The sequence below is a fragment of the Struthio camelus genome, chromosome 1 (genome assembly GCF_040807025.1).
Source record: "Struthio camelus isolate bStrCam1 chromosome 1, bStrCam1.hap1, whole genome shotgun sequence".
NCBI lineage: Eukaryota > Metazoa > Chordata > Aves > Struthioniformes > Struthionidae > Struthio > Struthio camelus.
Genome location: NC_090942.1, coordinates 40,578,264 through 40,603,315, shown reverse-complemented (window position 1 = coordinate 40,603,315; position 25,052 = coordinate 40,578,264). Strand labels below are relative to the sequence as shown.

Here is a 25,052-nt window from a genome sequence, read left to right as displayed (position 1 = left end):
GAAAGGCTCCTGAGCTGGAGCACTTTGTCTGCATCCAAATTATAAGCCTTTAAGCCATTTCTTCTGCGTCTTTTTTGCTACAATGCCTGTCACAAAAGCTGTTGCCACAACTCTGGAAAGACTCTTCCAGCGTTTTCACACCCTTGATTTGCATGCGCACTCTGGGGTCAAACACACAGCCCTATATACTGGCTCTGGGTGATTTGGGCCATTATCCAACACTGAGCTGTAGAAAAAAAGGGATTGGGGGAAGAGGAGAGCAGAGCGCAGGCAGGAGAGGTAAAAAACAAGTCAAGATTTGGGTGAGTGTGTCCACAGCTGGGAAGAAGGAGGTTTGGGGAGTGGGTAGAGGTTGGCTGGAAGTGCAAGGGAGAGGAAGGGGGCTATCAGGATATAGTTTTACCCAGTCCTAAAGAAACACCGTGCCCTACCAAAAGCACGGACTGCTCTGCACTCTCTCTGCTGTGAGCGCATGGATCAGGCTGTCCTAGATACCCAGCTGGCTCAGAGCACGGTGTGCAGAGCAATACCCCGGCTTCCCCCTGCCGCGCGCCAGCACCATCGTGGGGTGGTGGGAGAGAAGGAAGGAAGGACAGAGAAGGTGTGAAACGGAGGGGCTGAAGCAGTACGCACTTGGGAGCGAAGGAGATGGCGGCAGGGAAGTTTTGCACGCGGCTCATGACCCTGCCATGTGTCCGCAGCCCCCAGCTGCAGAGGCAGCAGCGGCGTGGCCGTTTGGAGGGTCACAACAGGGTGCCCTAGGGCTTGGCCTGCTTGGAGAGCTGGGGCAGCTGGTCTCGAGGGCGCAGCCCAGAGAAATCACTACACTGTTATCCCACCTAGCAACACTCAGAGCAGCTGCTCGCTACCCTATGGTTGGCGGTGGAGGGGACTTGCCCCAGAGGAGGAGCTGGCAAGCCCTGCTCATGCCAGCAATCACCATTATGCGTGCACTGATTGCATTTGTTCCCTTACACTGGCTTATCTTTAGAGGCAGCTAAAGGAAGCATTTAAGCAGAATCCAGGAGAGGATTTCCTGCAAGCTGTATGCACCATGGACCTGACCATCACAACTAGCACCAGAATACTTGCAGTAGAGCAAACTCGCATTTTTCAAGGCGGTTCTCAAGGAGTGCTTTAGCGTTGTTTTTCACTTTTCTAAGTAGAACATGCTTTTGCCATTAACTGTTTAGTGGGAGAAAACTATTCTGTAGTCGCACCAAGGATATTTCGTTAGGGATTTTAGGAATATCTTAGGAACCAAAAAATTTCATAGGTAGTGTTTAACTTCTGGTCTGGAAGGCATCATTCTGAATCAGTTTCATTATGTGTTTCAGAAAATACACAAAGTACTCATAATTATTTTGCATTTCCTAATACTTTAAACCTGAGTTTATTATATACTCTGCAAATGTTAATATATATTCACTAACTTTCTCTCTCTGTAAGTTAGCTAAGTATGCCATGATATTTACTTTAATCAACAAGAGATATTTGGGTTCAAATTTCCAGAAGCATGTACTGAATTTGTGAGAACCTAATACCTAGAGTGCTAGCCACTACAGTATTAGCTGAAGCCAATAAGAGCTGATGGAATTTAGCCCCTTTACATATTTTCACCACTCAAAATGAGTGGACGCCTTTAAAAGCATTGATTTTCTATGCCTGGTGGTATGAGGTCCAAAAGTATCGTGATTAAAGCAGAAAAAAAGAATTAGAAAATTTCAGAAATATTGGAAGAACTCTTCATTGCGTGAAAACAATTACAACAATCTTACAATCTCACTATTCAATCAAACCCTATAATTTAACTAATTTTAAATGCACATATGTAAATACAGACTCTTGCATTTATAACCCAGCTGGGACGACTTAAGATGAGCAAACTAGGGTTAAGATAGCTGGGAATCTATATTAGATTCACTGAAAGGGTGATATAATTCCAATAGTAATTGGATACTCAACTTTTAGCAATGGAAAGGAAAGGAAAAGTATGTATAACTGAAGTTTTATTTTGTGTCTGCATTTTTATTCTTTTTGTTTGTTTTTTTCACTAGAGATAGATAACATTTATGTACTTATTGTTTGTATTCTATGTACTTACTATGTATGCACTCAATATTGTGTGTACTAATTATGTACCAAGCACATACATATTAGGAACAACGGATAGTTTTAGGGATGAAAATAATATATTTGTATTTGTGGTTTAGGTGGAAGAGATTTGAAGTCTGCCAGTCATTTTGCAGTGAAGAAAAAATCAGACATGAAAGGAAAAAGAAAGGCAAGCAAGAGAAATCAGAAAAGCAGGGTCAGAAAATGTGAGGTTTGTCAGCCAGATACAAAATGGCTCTAACAGATGTTTCTATGGCAACTAAAAATGAACAACTATGATGAGAAACTCTTTTCTTTCAGGTTTTTTTCATCAGGGACATCAGCATTGCAGTCCATTGGCATACACTCCCCGTGACATTCTCTGCCCCAAACTGGAACGTGGAAGGCTTAAGTATTACCATTTTATAATGTCGTAGACTTGAACTGCAACAGCTTTTATGGCTTTTACGGGTTTTTATGGGTTTTACTGGTCGCTGACGGAGTCACTCTGACCTGAGCAGTAAACCAGAAGCCCAACCCATTTCTTTTCTGACTAAAGCCCCCATGTGTTGATCCATCTTCTAAATACCTCAAGACCTGTCCTCAAGAACTGTCCTCAAGTTGGACAGTTTTTAACTCCTTGGAATTACATTCACTTTTGTTAAGATCAGAGTAGTGATCTGGCTTGAAACGACCTTGGTAAAAAGACTAAAGTTAACATGAGGCCGCGTGAGCCTTTGTGTGAACAGATGGGAGCAGGGGACCGTGCAGAGACGGGCAGGGGCTGCTGGGTCAGGGACGGGGAGGGCGTCCGTTTTCAGCAGCAACTCTAGTTTACACCAGTTTAAAACAACTGCGAAACTCTGACCTTGTGTAGCACCTTAGTCTGCCTTTTCGTTCACTGAAGTTTTTTTCGAGACGTTCTGCTGTTATACCTAGTGAAAAATAACCAGCTTTATTCAGCTATAAATTTATTGAACAAAGGACTTTCAGAGAAGAGCAGCTTCAAACAGTGAAGTGTTTTCACGTAGTCTTATTTAAATGCCTGGTATCAAACTGAACTGACTGATACGGAATGAAATTCTTATGAAGTCCCAATCTGGGACACAATTAACTTGCGCTAGACTTTATATTAGATGACCTTTCCGTGAACTATAATATCATGGGTTTCTTTAAGATTTGTTTTCCGTTGCTCAATAAAAATCCCAACAGGGGAACCAGTCACAATACAAGTAAAAAGGAGAAGGGCATACAATGCAGTTGACTGAAAAGAGAGAATTAACCAGCCGTAAATCTCCTCTGTCTTTGCACTGCAAGTGTCAGCTGCAAAATGATCTCAGAAATCAGCAGAAAGAACAGACCGTTTTAAAGAAGTAGGTGGTGAAATGAAGAAAGCAATCGAGCTCCGTCAGCCTGCGACACAAAGCAGGATCATCTCACGTACTGAACTCAACGTTCAGTGGGGCAACAAGGTGTATTTCAGTTGTGAATCCTCCTGACTTTACTTGTTAGCGTACGCAAAGGTTTTTAGAAAGATATGAAATGTTACCTGACTATAGGTTAAGTGAATTAGTAGATGTTGCCTGGCGTGTGAGTAGAAATTAGAGAGTACAAACGTTCACTCACTCTTCAGGATGAAGCTTCTTTCGTTATATTTAGGCAACTAAAGCCTGACACAGATGTGATGTCAGCACTGTTTTCTTCACCGTGGTATGTGATGTAATAACACATCTGCATCAGTGTAGAGGGTCACTGGATCATACCTACTTTTGGGCTAATGAGCAGGTAGAAAAATGAGATAATTATATCTCATTAACTACTCTGCAGGGCTGTTTGGACTACAGCGGCACAACGAACACACAGGCTACAAACTCTGTAGGGTGTTGATCGTCCCCGTCCTAAGAGCTGTTGATGTCTCCAACCAGATAGGTGAAAGGCTCTCTGGAGGCAGCGCCGCAGCTGTCTCTACATGGCTTGAACCAGGGGAACGCTCTCCAGCTAGCATCAGTCCCTCCATCCTGTCGCAAATGTCTGCAGTAGGGCAAGGTTTTTACCCTCAAGTGCGTCTTTGAGATCTCAGTCAGTATACACTGTTAATGTCCCCAGTGCTTCGGTAATATTTCACTCGTGCTCATTGCGTTTTGGGAGAATATATATTGAAAGGTGCTAGTCTGTGTCCCTGCTCCAACAGATATGCAAAAAGTTCTACTCGTAGCATCTTTCTGGTGGGTAGGGTTAGAGCAGAAAGCATTTTTCATAGAGCGCAGATCCGAAAAATCCCTCTTGCAGTGGGGCAGAGGCGCAGTTCATCTAGTGGGGCATCGTCTTCACCAGCAGCCACTCAGAAGTTTCAAAACAAGCTGTGAGAACTCCAAATCTGCCATATATGGGAAAACCAGACAGCAGGAAAATCTCCTTCTTATTTCGGTATTTAAAGACTGGCTTTTTTGGCCACCCTGATCTCTAGAGCAAGAGTTACATGCTTTGAGAAAGTCTTCATGGCAGTTCACAGGTTTACCTGGTTTCCTAATAGTGCAATCTAAGTACGTTATTATAAGTCTGGATGTTCCTTCTGTTTATATTCATGCCTGGCATTATTTTGAATCCTCCCAAACTCAGCTTGATTTGATTACAACTACAGTGGAAAATAATTGGAAAACAAGATCAGAATAGAGAAATTTGGTAATATATCTGGGCTAATAATAATGTATTTGTGGCTATTACTACAGTAGATGGCACTATAACTAAAGTTGAACGGCCAAATGAACTGAAGTGGGATCTTACAAATCTCCAGATCAATAGGCTTCTTTGTGAGATTTTAAAGAGCATTCCAACAAGTAAGTAAGGATCCGGCCTTTGGCATGCATCTGTGTTGTGGCCAAATTCCAAATTTAGATTTTTCAGGTCAAATTGTTTGTTTAGGAAAACTATGAATCACGCATTTGCATAATGCTTTTTCCATCTGCTTGCACTTCTCCACTTCAGAGACTTTTTGTCCCTCTTAATATTTCTTCCGAACTCATTTTCTTCATCAAATTTTTTACCTGACTCTTTTCCCCATAATACTAGAGCACCCCAAAATAATCTGCTGTTTCTAATCTCCTAATATTCCAGGGGTTAAGATAGTAATATGGTTCCCATTTCCAAATAGAAAGCTGAGGAACAGATAGACCAAATGACTTCCCTTCATTTACACAGGAACTGTGTTAGAATGGAGACTTGCATTATATATAGAATACATGTGTATTTCAGATATATATAGAAATAGAATATATTCTTCTTATATGTATCCTATATAAACAAAATATGCCACACTCCTCTGCACAGATATTTACGTTGTTCTGGTGTTCTGAAGATAAGGGCTTGTTCTGAAATGAGTCATGCTATTAAGTCCAATAAACTTTGGAAAGGGCCCTAAATACTGGAGATCTGAAATAAAGAGATTTGTTTTAGACAAGCCTAAGACCTGTTACAAAACCTCTTTCCTGTATATTGAAAAAAAAATCACAGAGCTGTAAATAAATTAATCCTCTGATTTGATATTGCATTTCAAAGACAAGTTGAATCTCTCTGGGAAGATTTCACTCTTGAATCTCTCCAAGGAAGTAATTCCACAAGTAAGCATAAAAGATGCAAACCTTCCCATGTGTGCTATTTTATTGTCCAGTGTATATTGAAATACAGCTGTGGCAGCTACTGCATTCCATGAGGGTCATAACTTTCTTTGAGATAATTTTGGACATGTATGGACTTTTGTTTCTGCGGTAATTCATAGCCAAATTAAAACCAGAACTTGAGGTGTCAAGTGTTGGATTGTGTTCGAGAAGAATACTGGTGTCATTCACAACTTCTTACATGTAAACGTCACACAAAAGAAAATGAAGGAAAACAGCCTAAGTCGTTTCATCTTGCAAGCCAAAAAAATTGCTTTTCTATCTGGAGCTGCCTAAACCAGAAATACTTGCTCCTTTATTACAACATTGGCTCTAATAGGGAAGCAGTGCAAAAAGAACTCTGGTGTTTTTATTATATCTCACTGGCATGTATATAACTGTGTTCCTCAGCCCAATTATGCTGCTGGTAGCACTTGCTACAATGCAAGGACACATTTTTCTAGTATAAAAATAGGATTTAAAGAGAACAAGGGCTGAATCTGAAAGTCAGGGAGAAAAAGGACGTTGCTGTCTTAGTATGAATATAATTGGTTTGGTACAGAGCTCACAAAGCCTATGCCAGAGCACTAGGGCAACCAGATGGAAAATGAAACTAGAGAAAGCAGTTGCATGCAAACAACAAAAAGCATCAGAAGTGTTATTCATAATGTACATTTTTTCACAAGACTGAGTTTTTTCTTACCTTGACAGATAAACAATCATATAGGAGACCTCAAATGAGCAACTCTTCAAGACAAAACTCGAAACAGTAAACAGCTGGACCTGGGTGCGATAAACAATCAAAACAATGCATCTAACTAACTAACTAAGGCAGGTTTTTCCATTCCAAAAAGAGCAGTTAACAAGGACTATTTTAAAACATACACGCAGGGTGTAAAGTTTGAAGGAAATTATACCCACTGCAAAACGCAGTACAAATAGTTCATCGGTATTTTCACAGATGTCTTCTCCCTGTGGAACTTGTCGTGAAACCAGACGTAGTGAGGGTATTCGTATACGTCCTCTTTCGGGCCTTTGCATGGTCACGGGAGAGAAGCTTCTGCGTTAAGTTCCCCGAGCTGGGCTGCAGAGGAGCCTCGCTCTCCTTGGCGAGGGGCTCCTGAGCTTCCTGCCTCAATTCAAACCTGACCGTCCCTCTCGGGCTGCTAAGGGTTTTGTGATGCGTCTTACTTAGGCGTTACATGCTGGTCTAATCGCTTGTTTGTGGAAGGTTACGGTTGCGTCACTAAACTACCAACGTGAAGCGCAAGGGTCGGATTCCTCCGCTCCAGGGTGCCGCTTTGAGGAACGTGCCTCTGAAAAATATCTGATTTGATGTAAGCCAATGATAAGTCTAAGTGAAACAACAGTCTTGAAAATATGTTTTCATAATCATAATTATATTAATGGTTTTAGGAGAAGAAAGTTTCCTTTCGTCTGCCTGCAGGTTTGCCACAGATGTGTTAAATCTACTGTTTGAATTCTGCTTTGCCAGATTTATCCGTTAGATCATCCATTTCTTCCACAGGTACCGTGGCGTCATAAAAATACTTGAAAAAATTATTCAGTAACAATTCTGTATCAGTAGGCAATGTAACCAGTCTGGTTTTGACCCACTGAACAACCTGGGGTGACTCCCACTAACAACCCTTACTTTCTGGGAAGGTTCATTTTAATGTGCTTATACAGTTTTTCGAATACATTATTTGTACATATCTTTTCTACTGCCTCAAAATTTGCACTGCAATTTGCTTCCTAAAAAAGAAACTGTTTTGTCAGAGAGACAGTGCCTGTCCATGATCTTCACTAGCTTCTTTTCAAGTTTTTCAGCTTTCCCAACATCTGCGGCTAGAAATTGAGTTCTTTATACTTCTTTTGCAGCAAAGTAACACCTACACAAAATTGGTATTAAATTGAGGCCTCCTGACTTGAAATGTTGACTGAAAAACTGAAATTGTATTTTGAGCCTGGAGGTGCTCTGGCTCAGTTTTAATCTAACAGTAGGTGAATGTTTTCGCCTCTATGAACAGGGAAATGTAGCCCATAGAACAAAATGAAAATGGTTATGTTTTGCATTATGGAAAGCAAACAAATTTTCTCATCCAATCAAAGCTGTTTCTTTATCCATAGTTATTCTTCTTAAGTAAAAGTAATTATAAATGTTTTATATTGTGCTTAGCAGGAGCAGTAAGTCTACAATAATTCTCTGATTTCACATATTGCCTGATATGTGCCCGTACTGACCGTGACTGACATGCGAGTTACAGGTGGGTTTTGTTTGTTTTTCTTTAATTTTTAAGGGAAATTCAACGCTGAGGTTCTCAGAAGATGACTGTTCTCTTGCAGGCGTATCGACACTGCTCCTATTATAAAGAATTTAACAAGCACACAACCACAAGCGAAATGAAACACCCCCATTTAACACTGCACCTGGAAAGCTTAAGAACTCAATGGGAGCAGAGTGAAGGCTTCAGTATGACACTTGCATTTGAAGACAGCAAGAACAGTCAATCACGCGACTTTCTCGCGTTTGTAATTCTTGGTGCCACGCCAAAATGATCAGAGCTGTCAACTGCTTTTTTTCCAACTTCAAAAGAATCTCCCGAATCCTCAGCAACCTCTTTAGCCCTAACTGAAAACACCTCATGTCTGTTTTATAAAAGGAAGAAAAATGTCAAAATATTTACCTTAGAGACAAATTATAGGACAAATGGTGTCCTGTGTATAATTTGTTGGGACAACGTGGTACTTGGATGGAAAAAGAGGTGATTATGTAAAATAAATCTCTGACTTACACAGTCCTCTGTACTGAGGTAAAATCTTCTAGTTAATGGACTCTTCTTTTAGTTTGATTTCATGCCTTATCATATTAATACCCATGGCGATGGAGATGGGAAGAAAATCTAGGAGAAACGTTCTGAAGGAGCAGCAGATGCCCCTTTCTGACATTTTAGTTAACGTTCTTCTATCTTGTAAGAATAGGTGTGAGCTTTTACTTAGTAGTAGTAGCTCAAAATATGCTAAGCCCAGGATAAGCAAAAGTCTTCTCCCTGTGAGTTAGCTAGGGAAGAAAATACAAACTCCCTGTGAGTTATCTACAGAGGCAAATACAATCGTTTTGGCAATTTAGCAGCAGCATTTCTAAATCATACAAACCCAAGAAAGCAAAAGCGCTTCTTGCTGAGATGACAGGCGCAAATGGTTGATTAAATCTAGCAGAGGGATGAAAGGTCTGCTATTGCAGGAGGGAGCTGATGCCTCTCCCGGTTACAGCAGAGTGCCTCAGTTTCTTAAATGAGCCCTTGTTCATGCTCACAAGGGGAATGCTTAATATGGATAATCTCTCTGATCACTGCGCAATCTCTAAGTTTATTTTTTCTGCAAAGGTCGCTGCTAGAATTCTGGAGAGAGCACGAAAAAGGGTGTGAACTCAGAAGCTGTAAACTGAGAGGGGGGCAAAAATCCCAGCCTGGCAGGGTTGTGGGAAGGAACAAAAGAAGGAAGAAAGATGAACCGGAGAACAGAGGGAAGGAGGACAGCAAAAATGTCACAAGCAGCATGAAACTTCTGCAAGGGAGTCAGTGGGAGTTGTATGCTAGCAGCATGCAAAGCTGGCGACATGGACTCTCAGGACAGCAATGAACTCTATGCAGCTAAGGAACGGCATCCCCAGGTGTTGTTTCTTCTCTCTCGCGTTCATAGTTCTTTTGTCTGTTCTCATTTATCTCTCTCTTTGGTTTATATTGTCCACTTTTACCTTCCGTGTTGAATGGGTACACCTCCACACTAAAAGCATCCTTATGCATATGTAGTGTGAACTTTCAGTTATGGTAACTGGTATCTGCATAATTAAAATTATCACAAACACTGTAATTTCAAAGAGAAAGAGCCTATTGATTTCATTAGCTTACACAAGCAGGACTTAAAATACGTCAGTATGGAGATTAACCAGTATCTGATGGCAAATGTCCCAGGACTCCACTATTCAGTCATGCTTCATGGTCATGGTAAGTGCTGCCGTACCTCTGTAAACATGTATCAGTTCATGTCAGCCACTGCAAGTAGAATCATTAAATCACAGGATGATATGATGATTCAGGCTGGAAGGGGCCACAGGAAGTCTTCAGGCCAACTTCCTGCTCAAAACAGGGTCAGCTGCAAGGTCAGACCAGGTTGCTCAGAGCTTTATCCAGTTGGGTTTTGAAAGCCTCTAAGAATGGAGACTGCACAACCTCTTTGGGCAACAGCTCCATTGTGAAAAATGTGTGTATATATACGAGCTTATGCCACCGAGCCATATCGTTCCTCAGGAAGATATACAGGAAGAAACACATGCATATGAGGATTTGAGCGTATGATGCTTCAAAATATTCCCACCAGTACTCCTGAGTTACCTTTTTAACTAAGATATATGTGTGTAAGTGTATATATTCGTGGAAGGCTGGAGAGAATGCAGAGGACTGCTGATGAAGCTAACCCCCAAACTGGATTAATACCATAGTCTGCAACTTATAGGTTCAGGTGGCTGCTTTGTGATTTGCAATACAAGAAACAACTATGTGGCTCCAACTAACTTCTAATGGAAGGAAGTCCTGCCTACAAAGCCGTGGCAGCAATATATACTAATCTATACACGTAACGGACGTTTCAAGGAGAGGAGAACCCTCAAGGAGAGTTTTTACCCTCTAGTGGTGTGAATCTCAGCCCTTCAAAACACCAGAGACAGAACCAAATGAATCATGAGATTAGTTTAAAAATAGAGATTTTAAAAATAGTGAATGTTCTTTTCTGTTGGTGTACTGGTTTGAAATCTAAATAGTTCTCATTTTCTGACTACAAAGGCCTGAAATCCACTGAAAAATACAACTATTTAAAAAGCAAACAAACAACAACTGAGTCCATTATATAATCCCATAACTCTATGAGCTTGGCTTTATATTGATGAACACTTTGAAATACCACACACCTTTTACTATGCAGTCTGAAGTCCCTGGCTTTAATGATCTGTTATCCATAACACTGGTCTGGGCCCTTTACACTGCAAAAGAGCCTGGGTGTAAGTAAGAGTAGATCCTATTCAATTTTAGTCCAACTGGATCAACATTTTCTATGGTAGGATGTTAATTAAAAAAAAGCTAAGGCATGAGTTTCTGTTTTGTACTAACAGAAATTGCAGCTGAAGAAAAAAGGAAGCTGATGTAGCTTTAAGCCACCGCTCTGAACTCCTGATCCTGCTCTATAGATCATCCCTCTTTCTTAAATGGTGTAGAGAGCCTCGCATGAGAAGACAGATGGGTCTGATGCAGACCGTCTTCCCTGCGCTACCTTGCTTGCCTTGATGGTTCCCCGACTTCAGTGCTGCGTGCAACAACCGCATTTTAACAAGCCAACCTCTACTCTGTCCTTGAAATGTCCTTTGCACTGTGCCTTGCTGGGGTTACTGGAAGACAGTCGAACAGCTGTTTTCCTTGGTACCTGCCTGCACTCCAGAAGCCATCCCAGCTATAGAGCGTTTAGGACTCTTCTAAAATGCTTCTCACTTTTTTCAGGGCTTAAAGGTTTTAGGGTACAATGAAAGTCCTGTTGGGAGGGTGGTAAACCTAATGTCCTTACTGAGATATGGCTTAAAATTTTACTCAGTCAAAACTCCCACTGACTTCAGTAAGTCTTTTGAGATTTGGCCCTATCACATTAGCACATTGCAATCAGAATAAAAGCATAAAAGCAGCAACAGAATTAAATCCCAAAGATCAACAACAGAGTAGCATATATTATTTCCATCCAAGTAAAAAGATCTTCTGGGACTTTCTTTTCTGGCCAAATCTTAAAGCTAAACACATTACTCATCTGTGCATGGGTCTGTTTGCTTTCCAAGACAAAATTCACCAGAAAAACAGGAAATAATAAGACTGTGATATGTAAAACTAGGTTGCTCTGCTCTGTTAATTTGTCAGAGCCACAGAATGTGTTTTGCATTAGCTTTTGAGTACGGGGTGAAATGTTTAGCACATCTATTTATCCGTCCATCCACCCATCCATCCGCCCCTGTTATTTTTTCTGAGCAGAGCAGAAGTTCAGCACAACATTTTAAGCCATATTCTTCCACTCTTCCGGTATTTCTTAGATGCTTTTGTTTAGAATAAGCAACTGGCAACAAATTTAGATTGTATTTTGCTCTTATCGGTCTGTGAAAGGGAAGTAAAACAGTGCCAAGACCCCAGTATGTGGAAGTGCAATTCTGCTGGTACCGATCTGTATGGCTGAGACTGCGCAGCTGTACCACACCGCCCCAAGAGCAAGCAAAAGCTTGCAAAAGTCACTGGAAAAATCCCTTTGATTTACAGGCGCACTGCATTACTTCCTAAAGGGCATCATTCACCCTTCAGTTACCTGCTCCTTAACTTGCATTCTCTCACTAAAGCTCCATGCAATAACCAGCTCCTACTTCTACTTCTTGATTGTGTTTTCAGAATTGAATGAGCTGATTTGATGACTGATGAATTTCGAGTCTTAAATAGGTTTTAAGGTTATGTACATGACATAGAAGGGGGTTTTAGTATTTTGGTGGCTAAAGTTTCCATAGACAGACACATTTAAACCTTGGAAATGGTGGCAGCTTTGGCACCCTGTGCTGAAAATGGAAAAATTTGTGCAAAAATTTGACATAGCTCTTTTTTTCTGTAGACTCCATGTGTGTATATGTGACTATAACATATATATATGGAAAATAATGATCATTACAGAGTCTCATTACACCCAGACTCTTCGTTTTTAACAATTGATTTTATGATAAATACACTTTTTTTTTCACTTACAGATCTATATTCATTGTGCTTGTAATGATTCTGTGGGAGAAATCAGATATCCCACTTACAGGTAAATATATTAATCCTATATAAAGAACTCAGGAAACTCTAGTTCAAGTCTCTTTCTTAATTTATTAAACCTTTGGACCCTGTTAATGTGTAAAAATGTTACTGGTCACATCGGTATAATAGCATCTGAATAGACAAACATATATTTAAGCTAACTTCAGTATGACTAGAACACATACACAGTCATGTTGGAATAAAAATGATTGTATCAGTAGAATACCTTTATTCAGATGCATACTCTGTCTTATACTGAGTTTGACCAGGTAGACAAGCCTTCAGTGGCAGCACAAGGCCTTTTTTGTCTGTGTAGGCTGATGCTGTAATCTTTGGATAGCACAATTTTCAGTGATTAAATTTTAAGACTCTTCTGTGCAATTAAGATTGGGTCAGACAAACGGCAAATACTGATCCAGTGGTCAAATGGTTTATAAGCTTCTTGAAATTTTTCCAGTCAGTCCTTGTCTTCTCCTCACATTCCCTCTAGAGTTCATATTTTATAAAAGAGAAGTGAAATTATAACACCAATATACACACAGATGATAGGGTAAAACACAAGTCTTCGTATCCTTTGTCAGCTTACCCAGTTCTTACCACTACACTTGAGGAATCCACAGTAATTTGAGTTCACTGTTTGTAGCTTAGTGTTTCCAATAAACAAAGAGGAGATAGGAACTACAGCTAACATGCAAATAAGGTGACTGTTGCTGGCAGTCCTTATAAAGCCAGATGAAGGACCCTGGGGATGCTGAACATGTCTTCAACAAATTTTGTGAACATTCAGTATAAAGATGAGGATATTGAAATAATATATTAGCAACTTTTTCTCTACAAAAAGCAATTGAAAAAAAAGCAAAAGCTATAATGAATTTCAGAACTTCTGCTGAGGACAACAGTGACCATGCAGCTATGATTGCAATTGGGTGAAGCCTAGGAAATGTCATGATAGGGGAGAGTAAATGGACTTTATGCTAGGGATAATCTCATCCTTGTGCAGGAGAGCTACAAAGGTGACACTTAATCTAGGCTTGGCGCTATGGTTTGTGGGACACAAACAACACTTGAATATATTAAGCAAGTAGGTATTTAAATCCTAGTGCAAAATTTCTCTCTGGCCATAGGTGTCAATAAGCATATGCTATATATACCCTAGGTATGTAATTGCTATTATTAATGTTCTTTATTTTTAAATAACAGTTTACAAAGCAAAACAAAAGATGCTTGCAGCTCATACGTGTTCCTAAACACCAAACACTTCAAAGACTTACGTAGTTTCACAGCTCTTCCCAGAAGCAGAGTTGGAAGATAGGACAATGTTAAATAGACATAGTATATTAGCATGGACATAACAGCAGAAGAAAGTAGATGACACATAAATAGGGAGAAAAGGAGAAGAGGAGACTGTGAATAGGATTTCAGATGGGAGAGAAAAGATTAGAAGGTGGAGCACAACCATAGTGGAGGGTGTTGGGTAGCCAGGGCCGCGTCCTCTGACCTTTGGATAACGTCTGCATACCATCAGGAAGTCCTTATGGGATGGGGGGAAGGGTCTATGGTCCTTCATCCCCCTTGATAAGGCCGATCATGGGATACACGCAAGGAATCCTTGTGTCTCTCAGGTAACCTCAAGGATTTTTAAACAAGCACACTCAGCGGCAAAGTTAAAATATGTTCAAAATTGTGACCGGTTTATATGGCAAGAACACAGTCTATGAATGCTAACCAAGATGGGTTCAAATGCACTATTGCACTTTGGGCTGAATTTTTCAAATCCGTAACCGCACATATTGGTGATTACATCTGCTCCTAAGGCTGAAAGACCGGATCCTGTAAAGGACTTTGGTACCCAGAGTGAGTTGTAAACATCTGCATCCAAAATTGCTGCCTTTCAAACCAGAGCTCAGTGTTAAATAACCTGGGAGGCATCTAAAACCCTTAGCTTCTCATAGGTCCTCAGACTTCAGCCTCTTCAGCAGAGGCACTTCAGTTTTGACAGGTCTGAGCAAACTGGTTTCTACTTTGTATGTGTACCTAATCAGAATCTGGAAGCCAAGCGTTTCTCTGCCTAGGTATGTCTGGAGGACGGCTCCAGTGGTCCTCAAAGCTTCTCTCTCACGCACCAACAGGAACAGTCCAGGGGCTACTGATTTCACTTAAATCATGGTGTGGCTGCTGTGGTGCCATCTCTGCTTCCTCACAGAGCTGCAGTTGTTCTGCCTCTCCTTTGCCTGGGAGCATTCACAACTCCCACTCCACATCTCTCACCTCTTCAGAGACTTGCTTAACCACTAATCTGCAGTTACTCCACCTTCCGGTTGAAGCTGTGAAGAAACAAATTAACAATTTCTGAGGCCAGAGGGAATATCTAGACAGAGCCTGGCTTTGTGGCTGCAGCCCTCACTTTGGTGGGCAGGATACTTCTGGTCCCTTGACAGTAAATGAGCAGTACAGGAGCCATCATAAGGCCAGTATGGGAGGTGAACCTGCCCTGGAGGTTACCCTTGTGATAGTGGAGAGGGACCAGTTCCCACCAGCTGCTGTTTCTCCAGCCAGTGGCTGAGACTTGCCACTGGCAGAAGCAGGACAGCTGGAGGAAGCTGGGAGAAGCAGGGCAAGGAGGACAACAGGGTGGAGGCAACCAGGTACAGCAGCAGCTGGAAGCAACCCCTTGTGGAAAGGCATAGCTGAGGGGCGAGTGAGACCACCTCTGTGCCCATACCCCCCTCCTTGCAGCCTCCCCTGGGGCAGGTCGCAGTGCGTCTGGCCCGGGGGGGAAGGACATCAGAGGGCTTGCTGTTCAAGGGAGGCAGCATCAGTGAGAGACACTTATTATGGCACTGAATAAAAGAGGAAAGTGTATTCTGGGAAGAGATGCTGGCACTGAAGTGCCTGCCCTGCCACTTGGACAGCGCTCGCCCCTTCCCTGACATTTTTGCTACCCGCCATGTATTGCCTGCGCTACTACGAACCAAGTGCTCGAACGGTGAGCACGCTCTGCAAGCACGTTCAAGCTCTGCAGGCATGTGCCTTAACTAGGGACGTGTCTGCCTGTTCACGCTGGCTGTGTGATTTAACATTTGCCAAACTGAACGCCCTCATCATACCCTCATCAGCAGCCTTGTGTTGCCAGTGAGATGTTACGTGCTGGGGGGGTGGGAGGGTTCAGCGAAATCCTCCTTCCCCATTCTTCATGAGCAGGCAACCCGTTTCCTTTGGCCGTGCAAAGTAAACATTCAACTGTCAGGGGAAAAATCCAAGGCCTGGGACAAATTGTAAACTTCTGCAGCAAAAGGCACAAACAGTTAAGTCCAGCGAGTGATTATTTATTATAGGCTTTTCTCCCCAGGTTCATGCATGGGAGGTCTGGATTCAGGTGGTGAGTGAAGCTGAGCAAAGGGGCTTAGAAAAAGAGGGATTAAATCAAAGGGAGGGTGGGATGAAAGAAACCCCAGGAGTGGAAGAACAAGTGGGCAAAGAGAAGGGAAGAGTGGAGGGGAGATAGGAAGTTTACAGGCAGTTGAAGGGTGGGAATGGGTTAATAGGAGATTATACAGACGGCATCAATCATCTTGTGCTGATCTTTTCTTCCACTCTGTTGACTAATGGAGCTATCACTTGGCGTTTTTCCATAATGTCTTGCTGAGAATAGAAGTAAGTCTCATGTTTCTAGTGTGCAGAAGTTGAGCTATTAAAAGTTAAAACTAGAAACCAGTAGCTTTTGGAAGGGGTGCAGTTTCTGACTGATCTGGAAATAGAGCTGAACTGGAAACTTCATTAAAACCTTTAAGTCCTTGCCACCTGGCAGGTTTCCTACTTTTTTAAGGAGTGATTGTAGTCCAATAATATGCTTTGCTAAACTGTGGGAAATGATTCCTTTTCTATGTGGCATCCCCAGAAGAATTCTTTTCACTGCGTTGCATTTTCCCCTCTCATAATTGATTTGAGATGTGTAAATATAAGTATATGATATTTGCAACCAGAGTTGTGGAGCTTTTTCTAGACTAAACACACTACCTACCAGACATCTAAGCATTTCTGTAAGAAACAGGAGGATAAATTTGAAGGGTTTGTCTTGCCTTGTGGGCTTCAGGATTTGGCTAGTCCAGCTGCACAGAGGATATATATGTGTTCAAGAGTTTTCCGGATCTGGGCAGGGATCTCTCGTACTTCATCTTCCACCACAAATATCCCCCTTGAGGTTCATTCATCTGCCCCTGTACTGTTGCCAAGAAGAAGCAATTAAAGTAGCAACTAACAGAATTGTTGCGCACTGTGATTTTAATTTCCAAAGTGAATATAGTGATTTTTTTCAGCTGGGCCTCCCTGGCCTCGTTGGCAGCCATCTTGCTTGAGGGGATGACTCTCCGCTCTTCTTGTCTTTCAGCACAGTCTCCTGTCGTCAGATGCTTTCTTGAGGGTATTTTTAAAAGTTTTGAGGTACCTGCTGTTTTATTTTGGAACGTTTGAACAGAAGTCCTGGAGGGAAGCGGACATCCAGAGACTTCTGGCCCTGACAGAGTTTGTGCTACCCATCCACCACAGAGTCCCACCAGGTGTGCTCCCCAGGGGGACCGGCAAGTCAGACTTGGCTTTTTCTGCCAAGTGTAGCGGTAGGCTAACTTTTGCTATCTGAGCTTATACTTTCCTGTAAATTATCAGTTGGGGGGGTTCTCTGTGCCACAGTTTTGCTAATGAATCACCAGTGTCATGTCAGGCATTACAGAAGCAAATGTACTTGCTGGCAAAGAGCACCCCGTCAACTACATCATCCTGACTATATCCAAAACACTATCATATATTATAAAAAGCCAGGCATATGCTTTATAGGGAGATCACCCAGCAGCCAGGGTCTGGAAGAGAAATACAAGATCTCTAAATAAAAAGAAGGAACACTAGTTCACTGCTTTTTGAACGCACCCAGAACGTGCATGGCAAAGCTCCTGTACAAACAAAAACAAGAAAAGCCCACCCAGGCACCGCTGGTAAGATGCATCAGAAACAGCCTTGATAGTCTTTAGGCGTTGGATTTACCTCAGTGATTTCAGAATGAACTGCTTTGGAAACTTAAAAGATGTGTAATCATAAAAGCACAATTCATGGTTAGTGATTCAGGGCATATTTCCAAATAATGGCAGAAGCTTTCGTGTTAGAAAGGCTAAGATCACTTATGGTTTTTTTCATCAAGGTGGTTTGTCTGAGGTTGCATTTTATCTGTATCTCATTAAAAAGAGTAAATAACCTATGGTCGTTACTGGATAATGTTGCATGGGTAGAACTTCCCGTAACTCCAACATCAACACGTGGAACTGCTGTAATCCAGATCATGTCATGTACCCTGGAACTGTTCTCTAAACAACAATAAGCTCTGGTTTTGTTTTTGGTTTTTAAACATGATTACAAATCTCTCATCCTTTTTTTGCTGAAATGCTGCTCAGTGTCGCAGTAAGACTAGAAATCTTGTTAATTTATCAATTCTCTTTTATTTCCAAAGCAATGCAAGGAATGGTGCAGTCCATGCCTGCTGTCAGAACTTTTCAGACTCAAATTACGTCAGCGTAAGTGATATCATATGTTCTTCATAGTTGTGAATTGTGTGCTTTAGGACAACAAGATAGAAAAGGAAGAATTATCAGTAGAAGGTTGCCAGACGCTGTCCAGAGAACAGACACGGTCTCTAGCTCCGTACTAGGCTGAGTACTTGTTCCTTACCAAGCTAATAAAGTGCAGTGCAAACACTGCATATGTGTTTGAAGGTTTGAGAAGGAGACAATGAATAATGAAATACCCTAGCTGAGTTGAGACAGAGTTAGTTTTGAAAGCCACAACACAGTTTCTTTGCAGATGTCCAAATTAAAGCACATCTCATTATATTAAAAAAAAAAAAAAGCTTGGGCATTTAAATTATCTATTTAAAAGGTCTTTTATAACTTGTGGAGATAGTGAGTTTCAAAAGGCCATTTACCCTGTTTTTCCTCTGTGGATGATGATGAAGAAATAAACTTCAAGTCAAACTCTTGACTTTCAAGGTAACAGTTAAGTTACAACCAGCAAAGAAATCTTGATGGTCTGATTGCTAAGAGTAGTTCAAATGAAAGGAGATCGGGTCTGTTCCTGTGCTGACCAGGCTGATGTCTCCCACCAAACATAACAAACTTTCTGAGAAGAAGCAGCAAATCTGTTCCTCCTTCTTCTCAGAGTAAAAGGCGTAAGAGAGAAACCATGGGAGAGACTAGCATCAAAAATGAGAAAAGCAGTATCAGCCTGGAAAATGACTGAGTAAAAGAAAACCTCCAGAAAAAGGAATGATTTAAAGTCTATACCAAAAGTCTTTGATAATGTGACTCCCCAGTACCCTTCTTCAGGAAAAGTGGCGCTAAAGGGAAGTAGGGAAGTGGCAAGGTAAAAGGGACTATCAGAACGCATAACTCTTCAGGTAGCTCTAGGAAATACTGCAGTAAAACCCCAGTGGGACCCTACGGGAAGCAATGCGTGGCTGCTGCTTTGGACTCCTGGGAGGGAGATGCAGCACTGGGATACTGCTCCAGTAGCGCTTCACTGCTTCAGCTATGGGAAACCCCAAAGGAGGTGCAAAGAGGGGGGAATGAAGCCCAGGGCCTCCACCCTCTCCAACACAGCCTAGGGAGGCCCATCGCTGACCTTTCTGGTGGAATTAAGGGGTGAGGAGGAAGCAAATGGTCCCTGGAGGCTGCTGGATATCAATATATCCATCAGAATAATAAAGAAGCCTGGATAAAAGATACCTACTCTGATGGAAAAAATGGAAGAAGAAGAGAGAAGAGAAGTGTTTGCTGCCTTTCTTTTTTTTTAAAGCTTTTCATTTTCTGGTTTTCTGTCATGTGTGGAACTTATAACATGCCTTCCAGAAAGCTTTGGTAGAAAAAAGAGAGTATGCACAAAGAATACCTGATTGTTAGCAAATTTAAAGCAACTAAAATGAGGGGTCCAAGCTGAGAAAATGTAAGAGGTATCAACACAAAAATTAATAGTGGAGGCTTAATGACAGCTGTATAATTAAAATCAGTAACCTATTTTCAAGTAAATATGTGAATGTGTGCATGAATGAGATCTGGGAGGAGTGTATACATTGGCTACACAGTCAGTGGCAGGAAGAGAAGAAAAAGGAGAAGTTTAAAATGAGAAATTAAGTGCTGTCAGTACTGAAGTAGTTAAGAGTAGTAGTTGGGCAAAGCATGTATATTTGAGAGGGGGGAGAATGAATTATAAAATATTCTAGTTGAACTGGGATATAGTTGGCTTTGAAAGCCAGAGGTCAAATCTATAACGCACATTTTTAACTGATGTGTTAAAGCCAGTTTTTTGATCATGTAAAGGCTGTTGATTTAAGTTAAGCTATAAAGTTTATGTTTTGTTATAGAGAAGAGATAAAACCAATGGATAAAATACACAAACTGAAGACTGATAAACAGAAGGTTGCTTAGCTTTATTTTAACTATTTTTGTTCTGTTTTTACTTTCATTTATGTACAAATGAAAAGGGAAGATATATTATTATTATTGATTGCCATAGCTGAAATTAAAAACAAAAGAAAAATATGAGCTTAATAAGGAGAAATGGATCCAACTTAACCATGTCTCTATCTCCAAACATGTTAAACTGTTTCTCTCCATGAGGATAGATGTACTTCCTTTAGTAATAGGAATCGTGACTAACGGATCACTACTATCTGAATGCAATGTCTGTGCATATAACAAAGTATATATAGATAGATGTGACCGTGTCTGTAAAATACTGAGCACTGTAAGAAGAAAAGATGCATCAGTTAAGTATAGAAATGATTATTGTGGTTAAATGTACTTTAAAAGACTGCATAGCATCAAGTGTAGTTTTGCAGTACTGAGACTGGAAAAAAACTCACTTTGTGCAGGGGTGTGTCAGGGATACTTCTAAATGCTTATGTATAAATCAGTGGGAGGAAAATATCATACGTTTGAAAACAGAGGTTTTTCAATTGTGCTTATATACTGATAGGTAAAACACTCTAGATGTATACAATATGCAAGTATGCCAATTTAATGAAAAAGAGTTATTTTGTTGTAAAAGATCTGACCAGGTAATGATAGAAATGTACAATAGTCTTAAAAGAAAAAGATGTTGCCAGTAGGATCAATAATCTGAAGTCTACTGGCTCGCTCAGGATATGGTAACCCAGAATATTTTCCGTTTTAACCTCGCCTAAATTAGGGCTATCTATCAATGAACTTAATCGCATGTGATTTGATTAGAAACAGGGCTCAGCTGTGTATGTGGGATCCAACTGTGCTTGTGTAATTTTCACACATGTACACTTCACTGGAAAACTATTTAGTATAACGTGTATCTGTAATGTCATTGCCATGAAAGGACGTGGTTGTGAGTACGTGACACTCAAAGCAATGACTGTCATACTCCATGATGTAAAGGAAATTGTGTGATAACTTTAAACTGGTGTCTTTAGGTACATGCTAAACTACTGAGATACACGCTTAAACCTCCTACTTCTACCGGATTGGTTGGCTGGGTAGCTTTCCAGAGATTACAGAAATTACAGAATATTGGAATAGCAAGGGGGATTACTCATGCTGCACTCGCGGCTGGAGTCACTCCTATGGTGGCCTCGCATAGCTACAGGCTTTTCAGCTGGGGCCTTGTCTTTTATAGTTGACATTTTGTTATAGTGATTTTGTTCACTGCGCAAATTGTTTTGGCTATAAAATTGAACGGTTAGCAAAAACGAATAACGGCAATACACCAAAGCAATGAATTAGAGGCCATCCGCAAACCTGAAAAGGTCGTCATGAGGCAGGACCAGGTAGGGAAGAGCAGATGACTCCTAGAAGAGCCTTTGCTCGGTCCTGATCAGGAGCCTTTAGCCACATGGGTGTTTGCAATATCCTTGCTGGACTTGTGAGTGATAGCCCACAATTTGCAGACTAACGAAAGCGGAATATTTGGTTGCCCATAATAAAAGTGTGTACATAACATTAGAAATAACGTCTACTGTAGGGCTGCTGACAGTGAACCATATTTCACAGGCTGGCCCTGCGGTAGTTTCTCGTGGAATCACAGAGCACTTCTCAGAGTATCCATGCTTTTCTGGGTAAAAAGTTTGTGATGCAGCAGGACAAATTTTGTAAAAATTTGCCTTCAACTGAAGAAAAGAAAGAGATTCTGGGGCCAAATTCCTATGTAACAGAATGGAAAGGGCACGCTGGTAGGAGATGGCATTACAAAGCATATAGTCAGAGAAAGGGAAACAAAACTGCAGTGTCCTAGACCTCAGAACAGCCCCCTTACCATCAGCGAAAGGACAAGATTGGCTCGGAGTGATGTGCATCCCAGAAAGGCAGCACAACAGCCCTACTGTAGCTCCCTTCTATGAACAGAGAGAACTAACACAGTAACAGTCAGTACTAGAAGGCAATAGTGCTGTGTTAGCGGCTTAAGGACAATATTGAATCCTTCAGTGAATACAAAAATGCCAATGCAAAGCAGGCTAACTTAGAAAAGACTGCTAGAGAAGAGTAAGGGAGCCTGACTTGTGAGTTTTCTCAGGAAACTTGTACGGAAAACTAGAGAGTTGTAATCACCACGAAGCTATGCAATACCTAATGTCACCCTTCATGGCAGCCCCATGAACTGTCACAGATGGAGATGACCATCTGCTGACACAGGGGCACTGTTGTGTGACTCTTCACTCACCAGATTTATTACAGAGAACTCTTCACAGCATAGCTTGCAAGAGCCTGCTCTCCCCAAATTTGCCTCAGCAGCTTTAGCATCACGTAACAGTGGAATTGGCAGTCTATTTCCCAATAAAGCTGAAAGGTGGGTCACCTCAGCCTCCTATGTCGGGGCCTGATCCTATACCCAGTGCAAATAGTCTTCCCAGGAAATTGTAGCAATTTAGAAGGGTAAAATGCTCCTGAATAAAGCTATCGTTGATGCATTTTAAATCTCCTGCCTGCTTTTTTCTTTCTTATCGCTTTTTCTTTCTTGCCTTACAGTAGTATCAGTGGAGCTACAGTATTTACCACGGGATAAGCTGCAGAGCGCCTGCAAGACAAGACCAAACTGAATATATGGTGATTTAGGCAAAATAGCAGCATTTTCAGCCCTTTGTAATATGCTTACCTTCTTCTTCTGTGTTTGCTTACAACCTGTTACTACAGATTCACGTTATACTTTTTGCTTTTTTTAATTTCGTGTCTAATTTTCCCGTAATGTTGGGCAGATTATTTTGAAATGCCCATAAAGCATAAGCTGTTGAACAAAAAGGGCCCCAAATTGTGTTTTAGTCTTTGTTTACGTGTACAAGTTGAAAGAGCCTAAGGTGCAACAGGTTGCTGCAAACTCCCATCTGCACCCTGCAGCAATCTTGCCCTAGAAGAACAAGCCATTTACTTCACGTTTCAATGTAAAGCCTTTCCTGATTGGAGTGAAGTGAGAGCATCTCTCTGTGATGGATGGAGAGGTTTGTTATAGGAAATTGTAGTGAAAGGCTCTTTTGTTCTGCCTTTACTCTGCCTTTACTATTTTTAAGATCACTGTGCACTGAATGCGTCTGCGAGCCCTTCTCAATTTCCTTCGTCCGCAGCCTGAGAGCTCTAGCTAGAGATGAAACTAAGGTTCTGATTTCTGAGTCTTATCAACGTAGGAAGTGTTGGGTTTGTCCTTTTTACAGAGAACAGGATGAGTCAGCACAGTCAGGTCTGAGACTGGATTTAGCCCTGAAGTCTGGATTCTATGACTTTCCAAAAAATTCAGTGTTCTCACCTTGGATTTTGATTCTTTAATGTTTCAGTTTCAAATATATTTGAATATTTTTATTTTAATGTCCTGGTAATAGCATTTTTCTGTATATGTCTCCCTTTTGTCATTCTTTATATTCTAGTATTTAATATAAAGTCATTCTTTCTAATCCCAGCATCTTGTTCTTTATGAAACTCATGTTTAATTTTTAACCATATATTTTTAGACTTAATTCAACCATTATGTAAGCAGATATATCTCCCAGGAAGTTGAAGACACTTATGTCTATTTACACAAACTGAATTTGGCCTACTGTTTTATTTGTGAATAAGGAATAAAGACAAGCAAAGAGCTTAGGTAACTAAACCGTGTCATTAGTCATGCAGAAGTCGGTGGAACCCTTTCTTTACTTACATTGCATGTTCGAGAATTGCTTAGCAACTCCAGTTTTTTTGGTTTTTGGTAACAATCCTGGGTGCTCAGATTCTCTAATGGAAAAGTACTGTTGAATCAGAACCTGAGATTCTTAGATTATCAAACTGATTACTATCTCCAGTTTGATGTATCTCTCACTAATCAGAACTGAGTATTCAAACTCCAGGTATGGATGAAGGCATAAAAAAGGTGGAAATAGTTGGATTTTGAAGGGCTGGGAAACATACGCACCCACCATGCTCAGTAAATACTCTGTGTATTATCAGTGAACCCCTCCAGGTCAAATTTTCTTCTTCCCTCATTTTTGCAAATAATTATGCTCTTAATTGAACCTATCTATCTGCTCTCCCTCGATTCATTTAACTATTTTTTGTAATTTCCCAAAATCTGTTATTACCCTCCTTTTAATAGCTCTGACTCTTTTCCTCCACTTTTCTTTTTGTCATAGAGGTAATCAGAACTGCCTGAAGCTCCAAGTACCTCCTGGCCAGTCCCACCAAGTTAAGGAACAGATGGATTAAAATATATTCATATATGTGTCTTCTAATGTTATCCTGCCCTAAAAATCCAGCCTATACTACTTCAGCATCTGAGTGATACTTTTTATATTAGTTAAAGTAACATGAAAGAACTTCAGAAAATACTGAAAGAATGATCTCTACCCAATTTTTAGACGCAGGGATTTTTCCTAATGAATTCTACAGAAAAGATTCTTGAGTATTTGTGGCTGGGAAAAAGCCCACTAATTTTAAATCTCCAGAACATCACAGCTAATAAGCACTGGAAAAGCGCATATTCTCTTTAAGGATCAACCTCATGTAACAAAGATCATTTTTCTTTTTAACCGTTCTGCTTTATGTTGTGACTGCACATTGACACACACAAGGAAATGCTGTGATTATTATTAAATAAGCAGTTTACACAGGCTTTATAAGCATTTTTGCAACTGTTAAGAATATTTAAGCTTATATGTAATGCTCATTTATCCACTCTGAATTTATTTATCTGTACAGTTGTGTAATTGTCTTTATATTTTATGAACAAGTATGTTAACATCTCTGTTAATATATATATGAACAAATATGTCAACAACATACATGTTTATATATGTTAACAAGAAAAATGTACAACAAAAGGGAAAATTATGTAAACAATGAGAAAGAAGATACTAGATTTGTAAGAACTCAAGTGCTGCCGTATACAGTAGTATGCAAGTCTTTTCAAACTA

The 25,052-nt window shown here is 40.7% G+C and overlaps 1 long non-coding RNA gene across 2 annotated transcripts; it reads left to right on the top strand.

The window, feature by feature from the left end:
* Positions 1 to 7,167: 7,167 nt before the first annotated feature.
* On the top strand, positions 7,168 to 9,617 carry LOC138065767 (uncharacterized). 2 transcript variants are annotated; one of them, XR_011138841.1, is made up of 3 exons: positions 7,168 to 7,275; positions 7,930 to 8,014; positions 8,094 to 9,617. It is a non-coding gene; the product is annotated as an uncharacterized lncRNA (long non-coding RNA). The 2 variants fall into 2 exon arrangements; XR_011138840.1 differs by having other exon boundaries at positions 7,174 to 7,275; positions 7,927 to 8,014.
* Positions 9,618 to 25,052: the final 15,435 nt, after the last annotated feature.